This window comes from Lagopus muta, chromosome 17, assembly GCF_023343835.1.
Source record: "Lagopus muta isolate bLagMut1 chromosome 17, bLagMut1 primary, whole genome shotgun sequence".
NCBI classification, from domain to species: domain Eukaryota; kingdom Metazoa; phylum Chordata; class Aves; order Galliformes; family Phasianidae; genus Lagopus; species Lagopus muta.
Genome location: NC_064449.1, coordinates 11414816 through 11427655, shown reverse-complemented (window position 1 = coordinate 11427655; position 12840 = coordinate 11414816). Strand labels below are relative to the sequence as shown.

Genomic DNA, 12840 nt, shown 5'->3' with positions numbered 1-12840 from the left:
GGGCAGCCAGCAGTCAGACAAGAAAATAGCATAAACATTATGCAGGAAAGAGCAAGCAAAGAAATGTCAAGGATTTTCCAGGAGAACAGAAAGAGGAAGGTATGGAATATAGGCACTGGAAACTGTATTTTTGCAGTTGAGAGGGCAGTTTGCATTCCAGAATTAAAAAGGAAGCACTATCAGAAATCAAAGAGCACCTGGGTATGAGGAAAAAATGAAAAAGCATGATGTCTTGCAACAACAAACATAAGCCCACACAAAACCCCAAGGATCCTAATTAGAGAGAACAGGGCTGATCCTCAGCCCTATTTTCTTCCACATATTCAACCAACGAACTACTGAGAATTCCAGCAGCCAGAATTGACAGTGACATTTTAAGTCAATGAGAATCTATTTTACTCTTCCTCCCACAGCACAAATGAATAGTAGTGCTAATGAAATTCCTTTCCTATTATAAATTGACATACACAATCCCACATTTATCCCTTCCAGCAAGAACTGCCTCTTAACAAACTCATACTATTCTGAAATACCTTGTAGTCACAGTATGACAAAATAAAATGCCACTCTTTCCTGCACTGCTCCTCTTTCAATTAACTTCACTTCAGTGGACCAAGATAAAATTACTTCTACTCAATTTTACACCTACAGTATTAGATGAATATTAAGAATTTGCAGCTTTAGTCACACTGTAAGGTAGTTTGATTATTTCACAATTGATCAACAGTTTCTGATCAAGAATGGTCTTCTAATTCACTACAGGATAATTTGCTTTCCAAAAACATCAAAATCCATTGCCACTACTATCATTTCCATTGCTGCCTTCTCAAAGAGACAAGGAGTTACATTATATGCAGGAATTAGCAAAAGTTTACATAATAAGAAGAGTTGATTGACCATGAGGCCAAGGTACAAAATGTAATCTGTGCACATTACTCACAAAAATTGCAGTAACGTTCAGAAAGGCTGAGTAACCTTTTCTCCTATAACTGTGGTATACTGTGAAATAAGCTGCGTCTCTCTCCAAGAGCAGAAAGACAAATGAATATAGTGTTATGCTGTAAGTCATCTGCTCTCATAATCTAAGCAGAGAATGAGCAGCCCACAAAGCTAGTGAGACACCAAGCACACTGAGTGAGGCAGCAGCATTCTTTTCTGTGTTTTACACAGGAAAAAAGGCAAAAACTTTCATATCCAAACTGAGCCGTAAGGAAGTCAATCAGCCTTTTACAAGCGTGAACAACTCCACAGCACACACGTGTGTTTGACAAATTCCATTGTGACCAAAGACATTTTTCCCATAGTCTTTAGCTTGTACACAACTTCTTCCATCCGTGAAAAATTATGCACCCCATTGAGCACAGTAACTCGCTCAGCCTGAAAGCCAGCCAGTAGACACATCTACTAGTAAGCTCTACCAAATTTGAGAACTCCCACTGCTGTATCTGCTGACATTAAAGACAATAAGTGTGTTTTCAGTATTTGTCCTTTTCCAGCATAGCTTCAATACAAGCTGAATGATATGAGTATTACAGTTGTCTGACAGCTTCTCCTGCTCTTGACTTTGTCAAGAAACCACGCAGCTTTTATTACCTCATGTACCACCCTGCCAAGCTGGGCTTTTCAAGGCTCTCTGCTGGACTGGAAAACTTGACCTCCATCATGCCTCCCATACAATAAACAGGAGTAACTGTTTACTACATAATAGTTATGTACTAATGCAGATTGCATGAAAACTTCAAATTAAATGGTCGGATCCATTTCTGATCTTCAGCAGACATTGCTTCCATAACCGAAGTTGCCAGGATGGCCTGACTAGTTCTGAATTCAAAAGCACAAAAATCCAGGTAGGCTGTGTGTCGCAAAGTATTACCACTCTTTCCAAGAAGAATCTTTTCTTAATCCCGTCCCAGCACAACTCAGAGCAGTTACCTCTTGTCCTCTCACTTGCCACCTGGGAGAAGAGCCAACCGCCCCCTCCCCACACCCTTTCAGGGAGTTCCAGAGTGATACAGTTAGCCCAAGCCTCCAGAGTGGATGATCCCAGTTCCCTCAGACTCCCTTAAAACCCCTCAGGCTCATTGCTCGTCTGAAAACAGTCCAGGGGCTCAACATCTTTCTTGCAGTGAGGCCCAACACTGAGCACCGTACTCAAGGAGTGTCTCACCAGAGCTGCCTGTGAAGGGACAATCACCAGGAGTGTTCAACAGGCACTAATTAGCAAGCTACAGTTCAACACTCCTTTCATAAAGCCTTTGTTGGAATATTCAGTGTTTCTCTCTCTTTTGACCTCAGTGATGTGTTACAAGGCTGTTTACAAACATCACCAAATTCAGATCTGAAAAAAAAGCAAAGCACAACTTCTTGAGAGACAAGCTGTTGCATTACATGTTGGAAACCATCTCACCTTTGTGCTGCTCACTGTAACTAGAAATGCTCTGAGACCAACCAAATCTTCATCAAGCTTCCTCCAAGAATGCTGAAAACTACCTTTGTGACCAAATAAAACGTTAAATCTGTGTAAAAACAGTGTCCTATGCCTGTATATAGTAGAAGTTGAAAAGAAAGTCTGCAGTTATTTTCCACAAATGTCTAGCACTAAGAGAAGAAATTCTCAAAACAGGAAGTACTGTGAACTGTTTCCATTGAAGTACTATGAATTAAATCTTCTGTCCTCAAGCTCACTGTGGTAAATATCAATTCTGATTCTTTAAGTGGAAGAAACATTTCAGGAAAGCCAAAGAATTACCACACAGCAGGCTGTGATTTAATTACAAGAACGTGCAGAAGATAATTTCAATAGAAGAATATACTACAATCGTTTTAAAGCCATAAACATATCCCCATCTTCCCAAATAAAAATACTTAGCATCCATCTTTGCAATGGTAGGTAGCAGCTGCAAAGAGCAAAGCCTCCTTTTTACTGATGTGGGTGCTGATAAAACTGAAACCATTACTGGAATTCCAGTCAGGAAGAAGAGGAAGAACAAGCCATGCTTTCAACATCTGAGACATATCACAGCGTATTTCCTTTCCGTCCCAGGGGAGCAACCCCTGCCAGAACTCCCTGGCCAACTGAAGACTCCCCGAGCATAGCACTTCAAATGGAGGGAACACAGCTTCAAATCTAAAAGGCAAGGGTGGCAGTTATATTTTGAACCAGGCCTCAAATACATGCATAATAATGTCAAGAATTCAGAACTAGGCATAGCAGCTTTTCAGAGGAAGGACCAGTTGTTATATGAGGAAAAAAATCTGGAAAATTCTTATTGACAATCTTCAGTGAGTTTCAACTCTGAAGCTGACAAGTCAGTTTTTGAAGACTTCCTCAGGAACATCCTTGTTGTTTTGGTCAACCCAGCAAACAGCTTTATGGGGAGGAGAGAAAAAACAGGGCAGCATTCAATCAACAGCTTTTCTCTCCAGTATAATCTCAAAATATTTACAATAGAAAAATAATACTAAAATTGCAAAACATCAAAACAGTAGCAAAGGCCAATATAACTGCCTGTCATTTTTCATGAAGTATACTTTTTAATGCCTGGGAAAAAAAAACAATTAAAAACAGTTGTGTGGTGCATGGTGCAGCTGGTGAAATATGGCTGTATCTCAACTGCATCTCCATCAGTTCTGGAACTGGAAGTTAATTGAAGAGGATGCGTCTCTAAAGTGGGAAAGATAAGAATGTGATATTTTTCAAAGCCATTTCTAAATAATGCTTTATGCTTATTGTTTAATTCTCCTCATCAACTAAATCTCCTTTATCTGCTTGGAAGGGATTTTAATGGAGCTAAATAAAGAGAAAATTCATCTAGCATTTATGTCTTGCCAATTCTATTATATGTTGCTGTAAGAAATGTAAATCAAGAGGTTGGATCTTAAAAGTGTTATTCACTGTAGTTTTAATAGACCAGGCCAATTTTACTCTGGTATTACCAGAGATGTTTCCAGCAGCACAGAACGAATACTAAGAAGGACCACCATGACTCCAGCTACAGAAGTGTGGATTAAATCCTAAACTTTTAATTTCCCAATTCAGTCAACATGATGAAATCCACATGGCTCCAAAGAATGTATCACAACAGATATCACTGAGTTAAACTGCATATTTAACCAAGATGAAAGCTCATTCTATGAGGATGAGGAGTGTTTTCAATACTTGTGTGCATAGGTGCAACTTTTTTTTTTGACAGAACCACATTAGTAAGCAGGCACATGCATATAGTGCCTATGCATTGTGCCTTTCAGGTCCAAAATAGCAAGTTTTGAATACCAACACATTTTAGACAAAGCAAGTCTTCACTGAACCACAAAATAGAAAGCAAGAAAGCACGTTATGAAGCATCACAGATTTCAGCATGTGAAAGTCCACTTCTAAGGCCAGCCTTACCTAGATGAGTCAATGAAACTCCATTTCACACTAAGTACTTTTGCAAGACATTTTGCTGACAAGCCAGTCAGATGTACCACTTCAATAAATCAATTAACAACAAGTAAAGATAACATCCATCTGCATTGCTAATCAGTATTGCAGATGTTGGTACTCCCTGACATTAATTGTGACTCATTAAAATACTACATGATCAAGCTGTAATAGCTATAATAAAAGCTATAGTATTTCTGATAATACAGCCTAACTTATGCTGTCTCATAAGTCGCCCCACAAACAGTGAACTGGAAGAAACAAAACAACCACAGCCTGGTGCCTGTTGTGCCATTGCTGCAGGGCAGCTCCTGCTGCTCTCATCTTTGCTACAAGATTGAAGCACAAAGGGCAGCAACTTCCAACAGGTCCTCGTGGATTCAGAATCATGTAATCTTCCAAGAACTGTAAGCCCAGCTCTCCATGTAGTCTCCACTAATGCCAGGTCCCCACACTAGGTTCTGATTTTTTTCCCTTCTGGTAAAAGTAAATGACTAGCACTGAAATAGCACCCAAGAAAAGAAACATGAATTGAAATGGTTCTGATTTCTTGAATTATTGCAGTGCCTATTTCCAGGTATGTTTTCCTTTTAGTGTGAGACATGAGAAGCCTGCTGCTGTATTTCTGTCTGTAGTAACTCCTTTGTTTGTATGATCCACAGCTGACTGCTTTGACAGATTTCAAAGAACTCAAGTTCCATTTAACAAGAACATAAATGGACTAATTCACAATCACATGAGTCACAGTGCTCCTGTAGTGATGGGAGCTGTGTGACAGACTTGGAATTCCCCCCTACGCTCTCTGCTTCACTGGGTCGCAGTCGCGACAGCTCACAGCACAGATGAGGTTCAGGCATTGTGTCCAGGCAGCGCCTGGTGATTGCCTCATGCAGGTTAACACCAGGTCAGCTCTAAAGCTGGCCACACCACAAAGCCATCGATAAACCGTGCCAGGTCATAAGCAGCATCAAGGTAAACTCCTCTATGTTTTCTACTAAGTAACCATTTTTAATTTCAAAACCGTTCAAAATAATTCCGTCACAAATAAGTGAAATGAAATCAAATGCATGTATATCGTCCATAAGTATTAACAGTCCTTAAGACCATTCAATACCACCAAAGGCACTAGAATCAAGGATAATAATGAAGGCAAAAATAGGACTCAGCTACAAATCTGAGAAGCTTGTGCAATCATTTACAAGATGATCACATAAAAAGGTAAACTCTAAAGCATGCAACATAGAAAAGGTCAGACTTAATTTGCAAATTACATCACAGAAACAATAGAAGTTTAAATTCAAAATAAATAAATTTGGTGTCAGATATACCAGATAAAAATAGCTGAGAGCTACATAAGGAAGTCACTAATTAACATCCACACATCCACGCTACATGAAAGGGAAATTCCATTCTAAAATTACTCAGCACAGGCTTCTTATTACTGCAAACATTTATAGGTTAAAATGCTATTTCTGTCACAAATCGCAATTCCCAAAAATTTTCATAATCAAACAGTACAACAGTTAATGAGATTGCATGCAACTTTACCCTAGAGAGATGATTATAAGCCATTCTAGAGAGAAGGCAGAAATCCTTCCCACTCAGACAGTATAATGCTACTTTCACTAAAAGCCACAGAAATTCTTCTGCTGACCTTTGCAAGAACCAGAACAGTTCCAAACAGCTCCAGCTTTTCAGAGCTATGGTTTGAGAAAAGCACAGTTCTATTTTATTATCATAAATTGTGAACAAATACAAAAGCAAATACCAAAACAAGCCTAAAATACATATAAGCAATGTGAGCTTACAAGTTGCACTTGTGAAGGAATTACCCAGTGATCTCCACAGCTGATGAGCAATAAATTGAAAGCATTGCCATTCCGAAAATGTATGGCACACCTGATTAAGGGTGACACATTCTTTAAAGTGAGCACAGAGCACACCTCCCTTCTGAAACAAGCAAATCAGTCTCAGTCACAAACTCTACAGAAAATGTCTTGATAATGATGCACAATTACTGCTATTTCTTCAGTGAAGAAGGAGCAGGAACATTTTCAGAGCAGCACATCCCTTAGTAACAAATAGGCTGAAGAATAATCATAATAGCTTGCTCATGTTTCCACATCAGGCATCAGAAGTCAACTGCCAGTGGACACAGCCTGCTACTTTCTTCTAGTTTTGAACAGAGGCACTGTTTGGTTAACTATGTACTTCTACTTCCTATCACTTCATTCCCTTTCACCTCTGCAGTTATTTGCCTTTGGTCTAAATATTGCAAATTTCACCTCTGGATTACAGTTACAGTGAAAAATCTCTGAAGAAATTTTCCATATTTTCTATATTGTTCAGAAAATTCAAAACCAGCAGCTTCCAGTATTTCTTGTTCTATGTTAATTTATTTCCATCTTTCAACCAAAATTCTTTGTCTGAAGCAAAGTTATAAAGAGAACGTTATGAGAAATAAAACTGGAAAACTAAGGCTTGGCAAAGTTGGATAATTTGATTCCATACACTTAGCAAATGGAACCATCTTCTGGCTATAGTAATTTTAAAAACTTTTTAAAGTCCTTTTACCCCAATGTAGATGGGTTTTCTGTGCATAAACAAAAACTGTCTGGTTTGTTTACTCAGGAGCAGCTTCCATCCTAAGTCATACAAATTAATGCATCACTTGGTCTTCAACTGCACTGGCTGTACTCTTCTGTCAAGGGCACTTAGGGCAGCAAAAGGGTCCAGCATTGCAGAAAGCATGCCGCTGCACAGACAGACATACAGTGAAGGCTGTTAAATTAACATTACCTTTGTTAAATTAACATGCCACAGACTTCATGGTGAATCGTATTCCTTCAAAAGCTCTAAACACTGCCAATTCTTTGACTCTAGAAACCAAAAAGCTTTACCACTGCAAAGAAAAATAGCTAACATCTCATCTACTATGCATACAGTTCAGAGAACGACCTCAGATGAAGTCTGAACACAATGAACACAAGTGCTCAGAGCGGCTGACAGCAAGCTGTTGGAACACTGAAGCCAGACCTCTTGCCTTAAAAGCAGGACAGCAGCAGAACAAAACATTTTGCAAAGGTTCCTTTATGAAGTTTGGGAGGCTATATTACATATAGTTAATTATTCTGCATTTTGGCTACATAGACAAATGTCTTTGTGTGACAGATTGCCAAGCAGACTAGTTAAAAGTCTCGCATATTTTGGGCACACAGTTCAATAACCCTCCTGTTTGACAAAAGCTACTAAAGACCATTATTTAAAAAATGAATGAGTCTTTCATCACTTCATTTGTCTGAAGTGACAATTGTGAGACTGTCTAGAACAGTAAGCAGCAAGAATTAAATTAGTAACCGTTATGCCTTCCACATTTTTCAGCCATGAGTGTACATTGCTAATAAAAGGAGTCAATGTAATGAAATTCTGGCTCTTACCACTCTTTTCAGGGAGTTGTTAGGTCCCTTCTCTTGTTCATAAAGCAGAAATCAAAGTTATGGATATTTCTGAAAAACATAAGAAACTGATCAAACTCCAAGCAAAAACTACATAACCAGTGCCCAACAGCTTGTTGAGCTGAGCAGTGGGGCACTGCTATAAGCAGCTCACCAATTCTGCACTGCTGTCCCTAGGCAGTAACAGCTAAGACAAGACTTCCACCAACCCCAGATCTGCTGCTTCTGGGAGACCAAGTTCACATCAGAAGTTTCTTATCTGGTTTCTTATCTGGTTTCAATGCTGCAGTAAGGTTTCTACTGAAACCTCTGGCTCACAAAATCATTTGCTGTAAGTCTACAGTAACAAGAAGTCAAACAGCTGAAGTGTTATATATAAATAAAATCATTCTGATCACATGCTCTATTTCAGTAGCTCAATGGTAAACTGCAAACCAAAGTGATGATTCTTAATAACTAGAATCCATTTCTCTGTTGCACATCAGAAGAGTTCTGCAATAGCCACAATAATTGAAGGCACAAAAAAACCTTTCATTTGTAAAAGACTGCATGAATACGTAGTACATGAACACTGACCGTATTCACAAGGATCTTAAATTGATAAATATTTAACTCTGTCATATTAATTATCCAATCTCTTTGATTTAGCTTCATTATATTAAGGGCTATTTACCACAGGAAAGATAAATCAGCATCTCTGAAATAAAACGCATGAACAAATCATAAAGAAAATACTGCCAGTTGGTTTCATTCATTTTACCACTGACCAATGCCACAACACAGAATGCTACAAGATACCAGTAGCTGTATGGTCTTTAATCACTCCGATGTAGTTAAGCAGTTTTTAAAAAGGAAGACAGTCCATAATCTTCCAGTCAACATGACTGAGATGACAGTGGTTCAGCTTACTTGCTACACACATACAAAACATACATTCTGAGAAGTTAAAAGGAAGCTGGACAGTTTTTCAAGTCAACAATCACACTAAACAGTAATTTCCAGAGAATACAAACACTGTTTCCGACTTCACTTTGCAAAATCCTGATCAGCTGCTCTTCATGCATGTTTATTTTAACACCAGAGACATCTCCAACTATTTTACCTGCCTCTGACTCAGGAATCCATCTGATTTGATACTTGAAAGTGGCATTTGAGCCTGCACCTAACACAGAGTACAGTGAGCGTGCAGGACTGGGTTTGCACAAGAAAGGAGACCTGATTCACCCCCATTCCTGTGAGCCAGTCAGCATTTGGCTGCCTTACAAGAGCCGTGTGATCTCCATGTGCACCTTCACCTTCCACAGTAAATTTTATATATATTATTTCCCAACTTACAAGATTCAAGGCAAAGCTCTCTCTTAATACAGCAATTACAGTGCCTTCAAAAGAACACCTGATGAAAGCTAATCCACTTAGCTGAAGGTAAACAAAGCACTGTGTTTAGTCCAATAAGGAAAATGATTTTGAGTACTGCAGAACAAAGGGGAAATCAGATACGAAGCACACCACCAAGCAGAGCACATGCATGGAAATCCAGTTAGGAAATGTCAATGAATGGGGCTGCTTGTTCCAGAAGCAGCACTGAGAGAGACGGCAGAGCCACAAGTGTGTGGAACAAGAACCAACCCAACCCCGGGCAGAAACAAAACTTTGGAGGAGAATTATTATCAGCAGTTCAGACTTCACCTGCTGACCCTCTTAATCAGGAGCTGTGAAGCAAAGTTCTGCTGTTGTTTTCCCTGTTAATTTTTATTTATTTATTAAGTTTTGCCTTAACCAAAGACAGATAACATTAAGCAGACATAGGGGGCATAATGTGACAGAGTTAAAAAAGAAAAAACATCAGGAATTACTTGGATTATTCTTCTAAAATTATTCTTTTGTAATTAAGCACAACATTCTGTGACCCATTTAGAAGGATCCTGCTCCTAGAGAGGGAAGAAGTTAAAAATAATGGCCTAATTAAAAAAAAAAGCATCTCACTGATCAAGAGAAAAAAGCTGAATGGCAAGCTATTTTAATTCATGTTTTCACTATGAAAATCAAGATGTCACTCAAGTTACAAGTCTGTACACTACAAATGCCAATATCACCTAAGATTTCAGGAAGAATTAGTAATTTTATATAGCTTACAACTATGCATCTTATATCTATGGTTTTCTGTTCTTTTGAGCCATGTAGCTCAAGAATAACGTTCCACATGCTGGTGATCTCCCTGTGATTAAAAAGCAAACACTACTCAGCATTTTACTGCCAGGAACAGAAATTCATGCATACGATGCACACACTGCGACAAGACCAGCACAGCTCTTGACAAGGACAGTCACCTGCTGTTAAAGCAGGCCTCCAACCTTCCCAAGCCACATACCTGCAAGTTGCAAGGGATGTGGATGCAATGTGATTTTGAACACCCTTGTGCAATGGAGCTGAGCCAAACACCAGGCAAGTGAATCCAGGGAACGCAGTGCCATGGAGCAAGCCTCCTGGCTTTGACTAAACTTTTCTAATAACATTGCAATTGAAACGCCAAGTGTCAAGAGATCTGAACTTATCAGGAACCAAGCAGCAGTGGAACTACAGAAGTAGCATGAGTAGAACTGTATTTTGAAATTGCCAAAGTATCACAGCTTAATATACACCACTAAGAAGGAAAAATCAGAGAAAAGAGTACTTGATGTAGTGGCTCATGATGAGCTTCTAGACGATTCAGTCACACCCCTTACCAAGAGCCAACAGATCTACACTCTGACTGCAGGAAGGACCACCTTAATAAGTCTCTCATAAATATTCAAGAGTCCCCCCATATCAGCAGTTCCAAACAAAGGGTGAAGGACTCAGAACAACTCCAGGCATCACACAGACAGCTCTGACTGGAACGTTACGCTGAACCAATGCTGGCTGACAAGGGCATGACCTTCTATGATGCTGAAGATGATGACCTGATTTTAAGACTGTTTCATTTTGCTGCCACAGATTTAACAACTCAGGCCTCACCCCCATGAGAACAGTAAAACATGCTCGTTGGGTAACTCAGTCCCACAGTACAGGATTTTAAGCAGAGGCTAAGCACCTTTATTTCAGTGTTACAAATGTGTCCTTGAGGCCCCTTCATGCAGCCCAGTTGTAGAGATGAAAAGCACAGATCTTCAGTTCCAGGACTGTCCCACAGCAGCACACCCTCTACAAGAGGATTGCACTTACCAAGTTAAGGGACAGAAACATGAAATAAGTCAACAAAAAGCAGTGAGTGCTGAGCAAAAATACAGCTCCAAACAGCATCAGAACAGCTCTGAGGCTATTCAAAAATGCACACAAATGAAAGGAAATGATTTGTTTGGTTTACACAGCCTAGCAGACAAGATAATGATGAATGATTTTAGCAACTTCTTTCAGCTTGTCCAAAATATTTACTGCCCATTGTTTTCATCTTCCTAGTTACAAACATGCCAACGCCAGACAGTATCTGTTATAATCAACTTGGATTTACTATGCCTAGCATCTGCCTTAAATCTAACTAATAAAATAACATTGAACAAGAAAAGGGGATGAGCAGAAGAATGGAATCAAAATACTACAAAGATAAGCAGGCAGTTATTTCTTATTCTTAATGCAAAAACAAGAACCCTAGAGACAAAAATGTTCCAGCTGAGCTAACTATGGCTTCCTGCTGCTGTTACTAACATGGTTTTGTAGAAAAGCCACTGCAAATATTACTCACCAAGCACAAAATACCAAATAGAAATGAAGAAAATCATGAGATGTGCATTTCTTCCATCATAAAGCCCAAACTCATTAGAAGATTATATTCAATGTGCTTTCAAACTAGCTGCATGCAGCGACAGCAGAAGCCTTTAAATTTAAATAAATGTTTTAAAATTCTTTAAGATTCCAACTAGAAGTTGGAGCTTAAGGTAGAATCTCAGCAGATACAACTACACTGGTTAAAAATGACCAAAATACATAAAAACAGCAACAAATAAAGTAAAAAGAGAGACAGCTGTGTCAGCCCCTGAAATGGGGCTTCTTAAATGCCGATGCTAGCAATGCTACGGTGGAACTGCAGCCACATCCCCACCTGCCTGCACAGCTCTGTCCATCCGGCTCTGCTCTCACACTCCTTGCCTTCGCTCAGGGACTCACTGATGGGTTACAGTTGCTGGTCAAGAAAGGCGGGTGGAGATTGCCTCTTGCACCATTAGGATCATTGCAACTTTGTTTCCTCTTGCAAAAGAGAAAATAATTTGAAGAACATTTAATTACTGAATACTTTCCTTAGAATGACGGATACACAAAGGGCCTATGAAGACCCCTTTACTCCAGGCTCCCTCCAAATAACTGCGTTAGTCTAAGCAAATTACAATCTTCTCGGTCAGGTTCTGAAAATCTCCAAGAATGAGATCTCCACAGACTCTCCAGACAACTTGTTCCAGTGTTTGGTTCACCTTTGGGCAGTTTTTCCTCTCAACTTTCAATTGAAACACAACCCTTTGCTTAGTTCCTACCAGCACACTGTGCTGCGCTGCCTGGTGCAGTATTCTGTACTGGTGAGAGCTACTTAAATCAATGAGCTCCGAAAATGACAACGAGATGTATGACCATGAATTTTATTGAACATGCCTGCATGCATTAGTTATGACACAGTATGGCCTCCGGGTCCAATAATGCAGAGCTGGATTCCTTCACCTTCCAGTGACTGCTCTGAACTCCCCATCAGCTGGGACACACACCACACGCATGTATTTTTCTCTTGGATACGACGCCTACTCTCAGCCATTGGATTCTGTCTTGGTGTTCCACGTGCTTTATAAGTCTCTTTCAAGTTCGTACTACCAAAGACATTTACATACCTAACTTCTCATGAAGAACCTACAGTTTGCTTGCCTGGCCTCCAAAACACAAGTGAGAACAATTCTGAGATGGAATTGGGAGAAATCTGTATTAAAATCAACGTTGAAATTTTTA

General features: G+C 39.5%; 1 protein-coding gene across 8 annotated transcripts in view; it reads right to left on the bottom strand.

Annotated features, from left to right (window-relative positions):
- Nucleotides 1-12840, bottom strand: part of ARVCF (ARVCF delta catenin family member) — a 211577-nt gene that overhangs the window by 187463 nt on the left and 11274 nt on the right. For 4 of the 8 annotated variants that reach the window (XM_048963937.1, XM_048963938.1, XM_048963942.1 and 1 more), the window contains exon 1: nt 7861-7929. The exons of the other annotated variants lie outside the window; for them this stretch is intronic. The gene's annotated coding sequence lies outside the window, so the exon portion shown is untranslated. Of the gene's footprint in view, nt 1-7860; nt 7930-12840 lie in introns of those variants that run through there. 8 annotated transcript variants of the gene reach the window in all.